Genomic DNA, 12,540 nt, shown 5'->3' with positions numbered 1-12,540 from the left:
TTGATAATTAAAAGTGAAATAATAAACAAAGTATGTGACAGCATAGACACATCACTCTCCCTCAACATTAGAGCACAAGTACATGTATTTGGTGACTTTAATGCCCACCACAATAACTGGCTTGAATTCTCTACTTACATAGATGCAGCGGGCAGCACAACACTTAGCTTCGCCATACCTTCCTCCCTATCACAAATGGTTAAGTTTCCAACCAGTTTCCCTGACTAGCAAGAACAACACGCATCACTTCTAGATCTGTTTCTGGCGTCAGTTTCCGAGCATTGTATAACAAATTCTGACAGTCCACTCGGGAATGGTGATCATATAGTGATAATGGTCGAAATCGCCCTAAACGCTATATCCAAAACTGAAGAGTCTGTGCACAAAACAACGAGATATTATAAAAAGGCTGACTGGGAAGCCATCACAGATTTTTCAGAGATGCCCCATGGGGAAATATTTTATATCTTCTTGCTGAACAGTGCGCAAATGAGACCACTGAATGGTTCAAAACGGCAATTGAAGCACATGTTCCCATGCGGAAATTTTATAGCAAGCCCCACTCTCCCCAATGGTTTACTTCTACTTGCGCAACTGTCATTGATAAAAGGCAGCATGCATATTACAGATTTAACTGACATAAGTCCAGTTACAACAGACATAAGTATATAGAAGCTAGAAGTAACGTTAAGAAAGAAATAGCGACATCTAAGAGATAATTTACTGAAACCACTTCAAACGCATCGAAGCACAAAAATTAGAATGCGTGACTTCTGGAAAATCTACACCAGTGTAGTAAATAAAAGGCAATCAACAATTCCCACACTAATAAACAATCACGAGGTTGTTTGTCAGCAACGGACAAGGCTAATATGCTTGCCAGTCGGTTTGCCTCAAACTCCACACTGAACCCTTCAAAACCACCCCATGCCTGACTTTCCTATGCGGACAGACGCCACGCTAAACGATCTAAAAATCACCACTGCTAAAGTGCATGCTATCATAAACAACCTTGACACTTCCAAAGCATGTGGACCCAATCTCATCCCAGTTGTGCTATTAAAAAGTGCTCAGCCGAAGTAGCTCCAGTTCTCTCCAAACTCTTCAACAAATGCCTTAATGAATCTGGCTTTCCGGAGTGTTGGAAAACTACTTCTGTTGTACCAGTATTCAAGAATTCTGGTGAAAGAAATGGCCCATATAATTATCGCCCTATTAGCCTCCTGCCACTTTTTGCCAAAATATTTAAAACCTTAATTAACCATGCTCTAGTCAATCAACTTACAGATGGTAAACTTCTGACTGAAAAACAATATGGATTTAGACCAGTCCGTTCCACAGGAGACATCCTCACTGTAATCTAAGAATGTATATACCATTCACTGGACAAAGCAGGAGAGGGCAGAGCGGTAGCTCTAGATATATCTAAGGCTTTTTACAGGGTGTGGCATGAGGGTCTCCTCAGGAAAACTTAATCATACGGTATCACTGGTTGAATACTTAACATAATTAAATCCTTCTTTGATAAGAGAAAAATCCAGGTTGTCCTCGACGGTCGTACATCTAAACAATATGATATAAATGCGGAGGGTCCCCATCGGTTTATTCTTGGACCTCTGTTGTTCTTAATATTTATTAATGGCCTCCCCGACCAAACTGTCTCTGAGATGGGTATATATGCTGATGACACCACACTCTATAACAGACATGACCGGAAAACAAATGAACATATATCTAAAGAAATGGCAAAAACATTAGAGGATGACCTCCAATCTGTAATGGAATGGGGACAAAAATGGATGGTCATATTCAATGCTGCCAACACTAAACTGGTTTTCTTCAATAATTACAAGAAACATTCTCTGCCGCTAATAGCAATGCCCAGTAACTCTTTATCTGAGAGTACATATTCAAACTCCTTGGCCTAAAGTTCACAGGAAACATGAGTTGGAACAATTACATTTAAAGCGTTGCCAGGGCCGCTGCGAAGAGTGTAGGCTCTCACTACCGTGCTAGAAAACTGCTAACACCCGAAAGTATCCTGTACCTCTATAAGGCTACCATTCGCCCATGTACGGAGTATTGCTGTCACATTTGGGCTCGTGCATCAGCTGCTTGCCTCTCGCTCCTAGACATGGTTCAAAAGAGAGCCGCTAATCTGATAGGCCCTGAACTGGCATCTAAGCTTCAGCCTCTGCCCAATCAACGTAATGTTGCACCCCTCTGCCTTTCTATCAGTATTTTAATGGTGAATGACGAACTCCAGACACTTGCCCCCCCACGACGTAGACACTCTCGACAAAACCGACAGGCATCTAAATCCCAGCCCCACACAGTAGAGAACCCTCGATGTAAAAGATCTTTCTTCTCCAGTAGTTTCTTCCCCAGACCACTAAACTCTGGAATTCCATTCCAGGCCACTGCTTCCCCAACTTTACTGACATGCAGAAGTTCAAGTGTAACGTAAACCGGTAACCTGCTGCCCAAATTCCAATATAGTACCCCAGTAGTTGTTACCCCTGATAGTAGTTCCCTACACCAAAGTGGCAATGTACCTTGTTTGGGGTGAAAATGCAATAATACACACACACACACACACACACACATACATATATATATATATATATATATATATATATATGTATATATATATATATATATATATATATATATATATATTCACTTATATACAGACATTAGAGAAAAAAAAACTAGACACATAGAAAAATATTTACTAGGATAAATATACACTTTATATTTTTAGAGATACAATTAGTAATGGAATAGATTAGTGTAGCTCATTAAACTTGCATCTAATTCCATTTAAGCTGCAAACGAAAGCAGCATCACATCTATCAGAATTTCTTCGACGACGAATAGTGGGTTAAAACGAAAGTGGTCTTATTGTAGAATAACAAATAATCTTTCAATACCTCTTTTCTACTGTTGATATGGTGATCGCTAAATCCACAGGAGAAAACAAGAGGCCAGAATATTATGGTAGAGCTGCTAAAAGGAAGCATCTTCTTCGTCCTGTCAATACCAAGCGCAGAAAAGATTGTAGTCGTACGATGATGGAGAAATCTGACCTTTTTTGACCAATGTCATCTTTTCTGATTGGTCATGCTTTGCATTTTTTCGATAGTATAGGCGTATTATTATGGAGTCCCCATCAGAAAGAGATTGGCGTTCAAAGACTGCAGACGAATCTGAAACATTGAAGTTTCTCTAGGTGCAAAGTGAAGTGTGTGTCGCTCAGACCCTTTGGAGTGTTTGGGCGTTGCATAAGTCCTCCGAAAAAATGAATAAAAAGGAATACACTACTATAAATGGTAAAATAAACTTTTGTTTATATTCGTCAATAGAAGGGAAATTACCTTTTTAGTGTGCGCAAAGGTTTCAATCTGTATGAGATAAGAAAAGAAGGAAGAAGATGAAAAGTTTAGATCGTAAGAGGAGTTCGACTACGGTTTTTGGCGAAGTGGGAGAAGGAGAAATTCAAGCAATATTTTTTGACGTGCGTTAAAATCTATCATTCCAAATATTGAATTCGCTTGGCGAGCGTTCTATTTGAGACTTGTCTTTCTGCTGGTGTATGATGACGGGAGAAGTTATTCTTGCCTTTAGAGGCTCCAAAAGCTTGCGAAAATAAGTTTTATAAATCGAGATTGATTGGTACAAATTCATTAATTTTGACGAGAAAAAGGTACAATCAACTACGTCGGACATATATCAACCGTCTGCTTTGTGATCGAAGTGGTTTGGCGTTGGTGAATGATGTAATTATCAAATAAATGAATGTCTACATTTGTGTGTGTGTGTGTGGGTGTGTGTTAGAAAAATAAAATGAGAAACAACACAAATACTGCTTTCCCCCCCTTATTGGGAAAAGTAAAGGAGGTATATATACATATATATTTATAAGTATGTTATATATTCTTTAAGATGTTTCGATTAGTGGACTTCTGACGGTTTTAGTAGGTGTGATGTCCGTATTTTTTTCTCAGCTCATTCATGTTCTGTATGAATTTGTTCTTGTGTGGCTTTCCATAAGTATAGTTTTTCAATATACGCTGGTTTAAACTGCACAATAGCGATATTATCTTTAGTTTCTTTCCTCGATATAGTAAAATATGTTAATGTCTTTCCAGCACTGGGTATGATCTTGAATAATTTAGGCAAAGTGGCTTTTTACTCCATACTTCCTCATAAATATATATTTGCAGGTGTGAAGATTGTTTGGGATGTAAGATAGTTTATTTGCTTTCCTCGATGATGTAAAGTGTAGACGAGCCATTTTATGTTTAAATTCCGTCACAAACGCTGTTATAGGTGAAATGTCTGTCTTTATATTGAAATACTGATCAAAAAACTACTTCTGCAGGTGTTCTCTATAAATTTTCTTTAACCGCGTTTCTTATCGCTAAGAGAATTAACAATAAATGGGCTGCCTAGTCCGCATTGTTTACATACATAGCCAATGAAGCTTGAATTTCTGGGAAATCCTTCAAACATCACATTTAATTAGGGGTGATAGGCGGTTTTCTTAATGTGATTCGTTCTGTATAATTGATTAAATTCAACAAAAAGTTTATTGAAACCGTGAGACTGTCTGTTGTAATTACTGAAGGTAATCTAAACATTTCTATCCAATCCTGCAGTTGCCGAAAATTGTTGCGGCTGAAGTTATTTACTGCTATGGTTGTTGACCATCTATTAAATCTATCACTATAGTGATGATGTATGTATTTCCTTTTGAAATGGTTAACGATCCTAATAAGTCGATGTGAACATTGCTGAATCCAGCGTCAGATGTGCTACAAGTACCAAGTGGTGATTTATTTTGTGTTTGTGAACCTTATTTCTTTGGTGAGTTAAACAATTTCTAGTCTTAATGCAAATGCGCATGTGCATATTAGGCCAAACAGAGTATTCTGATATTACGTTTCAAGTTGGTCTTTTTCCTGAATGAAACTGTTTAAAAACTTGTCTCCTGATGCTATGTGATATATACGGGCGTGGATGTGTTTTTGACACATCGCAATAAAATTTGTTGTACCAAATTGTATATTCATGACATATACTAGTCTTCTTGTCTAGATTATTTTGTTCTTTGTTAGTTTTCTTTATAAACGGGCCAGAGTATATTATTAGTGACACTATCCACGGGTTTATTCATATTATTAGGCTTCTACTATATAGTATATTTTCAGGGGATATTCCTGTTCTTCTGAAGTATTTCCGTTCTATTTTCTCTTTAATTTTAGTTACTTTGATGACGTCTTCTTTAAGCACTCGTAAAAATTTTAGCTAGCATTTTTATCTAGTATCCTTATCCCTGCTTTATTGAGCAGTGTCATACCTTCTGTTGCTTCTTGTTTCTTCTCCTCATACTCAGCACTTTCTATACCGAATCCCATTAGTATACCTTGGCTTAAGATTCTGGTCGTGTTCATCAGCGTTTCTAGTTATGTCTTTGTTTTCGCAAACAGTTTAAATAATTCATGTGAATTACATTGTTTATTCTTCCTTCTGTCTCTCTGAACTTGATTGGCATCTTCTAGGTGTGTTGTTCAGGAAAACCATGGCTATAATCAACACTAATTGTTACAGGGTATAACCTGTAAAACCCATTTTTGTATTTTATTTCATTTTTATTGTCATTGTTCAAATCGCCATGTTCTCATTGCATTTCCTATCACATTGATAATCTTACTTCGTATTTAGTCCAGGTGTGTTAGTTCGTCGGATATGGCTGATAAGCCCAATCTCTGCTTTAAAAGTGTTATTGCAGTGGGAACAGAGAACCATGACAGATGTCGAGAGCTTCAAAACATTACCCTTCCTGTCCTTTTTGCGCTTTTCTGCAACAACCTTTTGGTAACATTCATATTTGCTAGCACCGTCGCAAACAGCACCCCGGCAGTTGGCTCTATCTAAAGTTGTCTGCTTTCATGATGACCGATCAACGTTTACGGTCTCCCGTTATGCCTTTAGATTTTCTGTAAATAGTTTTCTCTGGTCGCCAAGGGAGCGCTTGCCATATTGGAGCTCAGCAAACAGAAACCTCTTAGTCAATCTGTAGTCTGGCATGCGGGCTTCATGACCAGCTCAGCGAAGCTTAACCTTCATCAGTATAGTGGGGATTCTTGGGAGTCCGGCGCGAGTGAGGACTTTTGGGTCAGGTATCCTTTCCCGCCAACCTATAGCAAACAGTTTCCCCAGTCTGGTAGTGTGAAAATGATTTAATTTACTAGTGTGGCGTTAGTCGACCGTCCACGAATCACACCCATAGAGTAAAGTGTTTAGTATGACAGCTTTATAGACTTCAATCTTCGTCATGGGGGCGATGCGTCTTCTGTCCTATACATTCTTGTGCAGTCCGCCAAAGGCAGCGCTTGTTTTAGCGAGGCTGGTGTTTATTTCATTGCTAATGACTACATTGCGGGAGGGTATATTACTAAGGTAGGTGAACTTGTCAAACACATTGAGTCTTTTCCCCCGATTGAATTGCTGGGTTTGGCATATGGTTTTCTCGGAGCAGGCAGATGAATCACCACATTCTTCTTAGTATTGAGTGTGAGACCAAAAATTTCACAAGCCTATGAGAATAAGTTTGCACTGTGGTGCATGCCTACCTCAGTCTGATACAACCCTTGATTTTGCGTGTAGCCTTCTGAGTTTGAATATTGATCCGTGAATTCTGTAACTGATTTGAATGCTCACATCAGCCTCTCCGAAGATATCTGCCAGCATCGCAGAGAAGATGAGGCTGGAAGAGTGGGAGACAAAGCACACCCCGGTTTCACCCCATTTGTGACTTAAAAAGGGTCAGAGGTATCCCCACGATCCTGCATTCTGGCCACCATTCCATACTTTGCCATTATTCTCCAGATACCTTCTCTTCTTACTTTGTCAAAGATTTTGGTCGGGTCAACATAGGTTGAGTATAGGTCTACATTTCTTTCTTGGCACTGTTTTTGAAGCTGCCTGGCAGCAAACACCATATCAGTAGTACCACGATCATTACGGAATCCACATTGGCTCTTTGGCAACGGTATTTTTACAGATGAACTGCGAATAGTTCCGAGATTATGAAGAGAATACTAAATTTGGCTCCCCTGGATATGTTGTTAGTATTTTCCACATTGAAGGCCAGCAGGTTATAGACTTATAGTTGCTGGGTATGAATACTTTTTCTATGTCTTTTTGCACGGGTGTAGTTGTAGTTCTAACATTGCTAAGCAATTCTTGTACCTGTGCTTCGTCGATGCTGAAGTAGCTTTTCATGTAGTGTTCTTGTGGTTTGAGTCGCCCCCCTTTGCAAATTGGCTGTTTTGAGAAATGGAAAACTAGATGGTTCTGGTTGATAGTCAATTTGCATAAGTGGAGAAACTGGCAGCATATAAACGGCACTTTTTTGAAGCAGGTGTGAAGAGCGCAGAGAGTGAAATGACGGTTAGAAGAAGTGACGGCGAATTCTTTTTGTGATGGTGAATTATTTTTGGACGTTGAAGAGCTCGAACTTTTGAAAGGAACAGCTGTGTCTCATATATTTTTTTATTTCTTTTTTTTCTACTTCACTACAAGCTATTTCGGCGGGAACTATGGAAGCAAAGAGGATCAGCAGTGAAATGCTTTAGACGTTCTCTGGAGAGGGAGATGTTATAACCTGGCTGACCAAGGTTAAACTTGTCGCTAAGTTGCGGGACATCGCGGATGTAGCCAGCTTGATACCGCTGTATCTTGATGGTGATGCTCTGGTCCTATATCTGGAGATTCGGGAGGAGGATCGACTGTCTGTTGACGCCCTTGAGGAAAAGTTGAAGGAATCATTTACCAAAGTCCGTTTGTGGCATATGGAAAACTAAGCCGTATGGTGTGGACCGGAGAGCCTGTCGATGTTTACGCAAACGATATCAGGAGGTTGACGGGACTAGCAGGATTCAATGGAGGAGGCCGTCGACGGATGGTTAAGATGACTTTTATCAATGGCTTCCCGGACCATATTTCTATAGCTCTGCAGCAACTGCCCGATGTAAATACTATGGAGGTGGCGGAGTTGATTACACAGGCGAGGGTGCTGGCCAGGAAAAAAGAGAGTGAGCAGGGAATCGTAGCTGTCGCTCAACGAAGCAAACTGCAGCAGGAAATTATGAAGGACGAAAAGCAGAGAGGACTGTGGCAGAGACCCAGGTTCTCTGGCAGATGCTACCGATGTCAAAGGCCCCATATGGCGAGGGAATGCAGGGAGCCAAAGCCAGAAGTCACGTGTTACCGCTGTGGAGAAGTCGGCCACATCAGCAGATTCTGTCCCCAGGGAAAACGAACAGGGGGAAGCCACTGTATCGGTGGCTACCCCACTTATTCGATGAAGGCGCTTCAGGGTATCTCACCACAAGTAGAGGTGACCCTAAATGGACGAAGTGCAAAAGCCCTTGTCGACACGGCTGTACTTCAACAATTGTCACCAAAGACATGGTTGATACATGCAATGGAACCAGCAGCATTACGTCAGTTGACGGCAGAGAGGTGAAGTGCAATGGCACAAGTATCGTTCGGTTGATGGTACGTGGGATGTCACTAACAATCCAGGCGATTGTTATCAACAAAATTGTCAAGGGTGTCGATGTGGCGCTAGGGATGGACGCAATTGCTCGACTAGGGGGCGTTACGGTATATAGGAACTCCGTGAGATTTGGAAGACATCAGGGGGCTGCAGGTGTGCAATTCGAAAAAGGTGTCACAGGAACGGCCGGGTTAGACAAAAGTTGCACGATAGAGGCCCAAGATTTCTCTGCACACTTTGATGGTGAGAAATGGACAGTCAAGTGAGCATGGAAGGGAGAACCTCCCATACTGAACAACAGAGTTGAATGCTACGAGCATACGTTGCGAGGAGGCACAAGAGTTGAATTTGAGAAGGAGGTTGACCAATGGATCTCAGAGGGGATTTTAAGACGATGAACGGAGAAGGTGGAAGGTGTGCTGCCGTTAATGGCGGTTGTCCAGCCCACAAAACAAAAAGTTCGGCCAGTACTGTACTTCAGGGAGCTGAACGTACACGTTGCGTGTCACACGGGAGGCGATGTGATGGACGTCTGCGTAGAGACCATGCAAGAGTGGAGGCAGATTCAGAAGGCTGCGACGATTGTGGATTTAAAATCTGCATACCTACAGATCCACATTTCACAGGAATTCTGGAAATATCAGCTGGTCAGATACAACGGCCGAACGTACTGCCTAACTAGGTTGGGGTTTGGCCTGAATTCTGCACCAAAAATCATGGCAGCGATCCTCAAAACGGTGCTAAGCAATAGATACCCAGTCAGAAGAGCCACCAGTTCCTACATTGATGACATGTTGGTGGATGAGACGGTAACAACTGCGGAGGATGTAGTAAAACACCTCAACAGCTTTTGACTAATTGCAAAACGCCCGGAATCGTTGGATGGAGGAGCTGTGTTAGGGCTCCAACTAAGAAAGGACCAGATAGGACGGTTAGTGTTCCGGAGGGGAAAAGAGATCCCGGAGGTGTCGGAAAAATGGAGCAGGCGAGAACTCTTCTCAATATGCGGAAGACTGGTGGGTCATTACCCTATTGCAGGATTGCTACGGACTGTATGTAGTTATATAAAAAGGCGAGCTAGTGGACCGAAGTGGGAGGATGGAGTTGATAAAGAGACGGTGGACATTTTGAGAGAGATTATTGAAGAGGTGAAGAGGGTGAATCAAGTGAGAGGTGTTTGGCATGTACTCAACAAGGTGTTGTGTGGTGTGATGCAAGCTGTATAGCAGTGCGGGTCACGTTGGAGATAGGTGGTGTTACTGCAGAAGATGCTGCTTGGTTGCGGAAGAAGGACGACGTGGCTCACATAAATGTGGCGGAACTGGATGCGGTTATAAAGGGTATCAACTTAGCCTTGAAATGGGGCTACAGAATGTTGAGGTGAGGACCGACTCAGCCACTGTGTTCTCTTGGATCCGAAGCTATAGGAGAAAGGCGCTGCCGAAATGCTAGTAAAGCGTCGATTGATGATGTTAAGGGAGCTGATCAGGGAATTCGATCTTCAACTTAGGGCCACTATCCTTCCTTCAACGAATAACAGAGCAGATGTGATGACGAGGGTGCGGAAGACCTGGCTAAAGGCGGCGAATGAAGCGGCTGTTGCAATATGTTGTTTGAATGAAGACACTCTGAAGGATTTGCATGACATGCACCATTTTGGAGTGGATAGAACCTTGTTCTTGGCCAGTAAGGTGGACCCCAGACTCACAAAGGAGGCCGTTGGGACAGTGGTTGAGAGATGCATATGTTACATAGTGTTATCATTGAAGTTCTCACTAGGGTTATCATAGAGGGACACCAAATTGCCGTTTGGTGTATAACATAAAAGAATCCCGTGTGCGTATGATCGTCTAGTTTCATATGCGGTTGTGTGTTCATATCTAATTGTTCATATGCTTTTGTGTGTGTGTGTGTGTTACATGCATTTTCTTCGACATACCTTATTCAATGTGTCGTCGATGTGATCCATCTGGAATTCATCTCCTCTTGGAGGGAGACTGGTACCTGTTAGACGAAGATTTATCACTCCCAGACGATGAATGGGTTTTATAGTTTTTTATTTACCTCCCAGATGTCGCCACAGAATATGGAAGTAATTATTGCTTGCTTTGAACACGTCAGCGTCCCCCACTCCCAGTGAAGGGGAGGGAACAGATATTAAGCCGTCCGTCTTCTTCAAAGCCCAAATCCAGTCTCACAGATCTAGCCAACCTGACCACGTCACTTATACTTAATCTGGTCAGCTGACCCTCGGTTCTGGTAAACGTGTCTACACTCCACGTTTACTCACCTCTCTCTCTCTCTCTCTCTCTCTCTCTCTCTCTCTCTCTCTCTCTCTCTCTCTCAATCCATTTTGTAACACAGCCGGTGTCAATCAATCGACCCTGCGCCGAGTAGACACGAAGCTGGTGAGGTTCAGGTGGCAGAGAACTGGAGCAGGTTGGCGATAAACGTAACGCACTATCGACAGAGGCTGTATCTGCCAATGGTCGACTGTGGACCAGGAAGAGTAGCAATTTGGAGGGAAATCAAGGCGGAAAATGCAGGTGAAATTGCAAAGGTCTTTGAAGAAGTGTTTTGGAGAGTGGTCCAGTGACGGAAGTGCTAATGGACAATGGAACTGCCTTTCGCTCAGCTGCCATGGAGAATGTGTTGGATAAGTGGGGAGTGCGGCGTTAGTTCAGGGCTGCATATAGACCAGTCGGAAACGGAATTGTGGAGCGGCATCACAGGACCATTAAGACTATAGCTGAAAGGGGCAATATTTCGCCGCCAGAAGCTGTCTTCTGGTATAATATGGCTCCAAAATCAGGGAAACAAGTTGAGTCAGTGCCACAGAGGGCAGTCTTCAAGTACGAGTGGCGGCATCCCCGAAGTGCACAGGTACCCGCGGAGGAAGGCGAGAAGCGAGCGACTGTGCGAGTGGGAGAGGAAGTGTGGATCAAACCGCCTGATGCTTGCTGTACCACACGCTGGGGGAGGGGCATTGTGACAAGTGTCCAGTCCCCGAACAATGTATCTATCGATGGCATCCCTCGACACATCCTGAATGTGCGGCCGGTACTGGTGTCATCAGAGGAAGACAGCGACGTCGAGCCAAGTAGCGACGTTCACGAAGAGGCTCCGCGGAGATCACAGCGAGAGAGACGGCCGCCATGTTGGTCGAGCGACTACGTGATGGGTTGACATGTGATGATCGTGTAGATCAAGGGGGCGTGTGGTTTGAGTTGTCCCCCTTTGCAAATTGTCTGTTTGGAGAAATGGAAAACTAGATGGCTCTGTGTGGTTTGAGTTGTCCCCCTTTGCAAATTGGCTGTTTGGAGAAATGGAAACTTGATGGCTCTGGTTAATAGTCAATTTTCATAAGTGGAGAAATGGGCAGCATATAAACGGTACTTTTTTAAGCAGGTGTGAAGAGCGCAGAGAGTGAAATGACGGTTGGAAGAAGTGACGGCGAATTCTTTTTGTGACGGTGAATTATTTTTGGACGTTGAAGAGCTCGACCTTTTGGAAGGAACAGTTGTGTCTCTTATATTTTTTATTTCTTTTTTTTCTACTTCACTACAGTTCTAAATTTCCTAAACCAATAGGCATGTATAGATTATTGTGCTCTCAAGTTGGATATTTTCTTCGGGTTTTCTTGGGTGTTTCCTTGCTGATTCCATTCACTGTTCCTTCTTCGATTCGCTGTGAATGTTCTCTATATCTTGCAGCCATTCGCTATCCCTGTTGTGATTCTCTGGTTTGTCCCATGGCTGGTCCAGTCGCGTATCGTTTCTGTCGAATCCGTTCTTTTCTCCATTTACATATTTGTAGATTGGTTGTCATGATTTTTAAAGGTCCTGTTTTGCTTGCATTGTCAGATTTCTTACAGTACTGCCTTAATCGTACATATTTTGCTATTATTTTTTATTTCACTGATTGTCTTGTTGGGCATATTCTCGCTGGTCACTTTCCATCCTCTTTTAGAT

This window comes from Euprymna scolopes, chromosome 4, assembly GCF_053919585.1.
Source record: "Euprymna scolopes isolate OS-2025 chromosome 4, ASM5391958v1, whole genome shotgun sequence".
Taxonomy (NCBI): Eukaryota; Metazoa; Mollusca; class Cephalopoda; order Sepiida; family Sepiolidae; genus Euprymna; species Euprymna scolopes.
The sequence above is the reverse complement of the archived record's forward strand: the minus strand, read 5'-3'. Positions refer to the sequence as shown.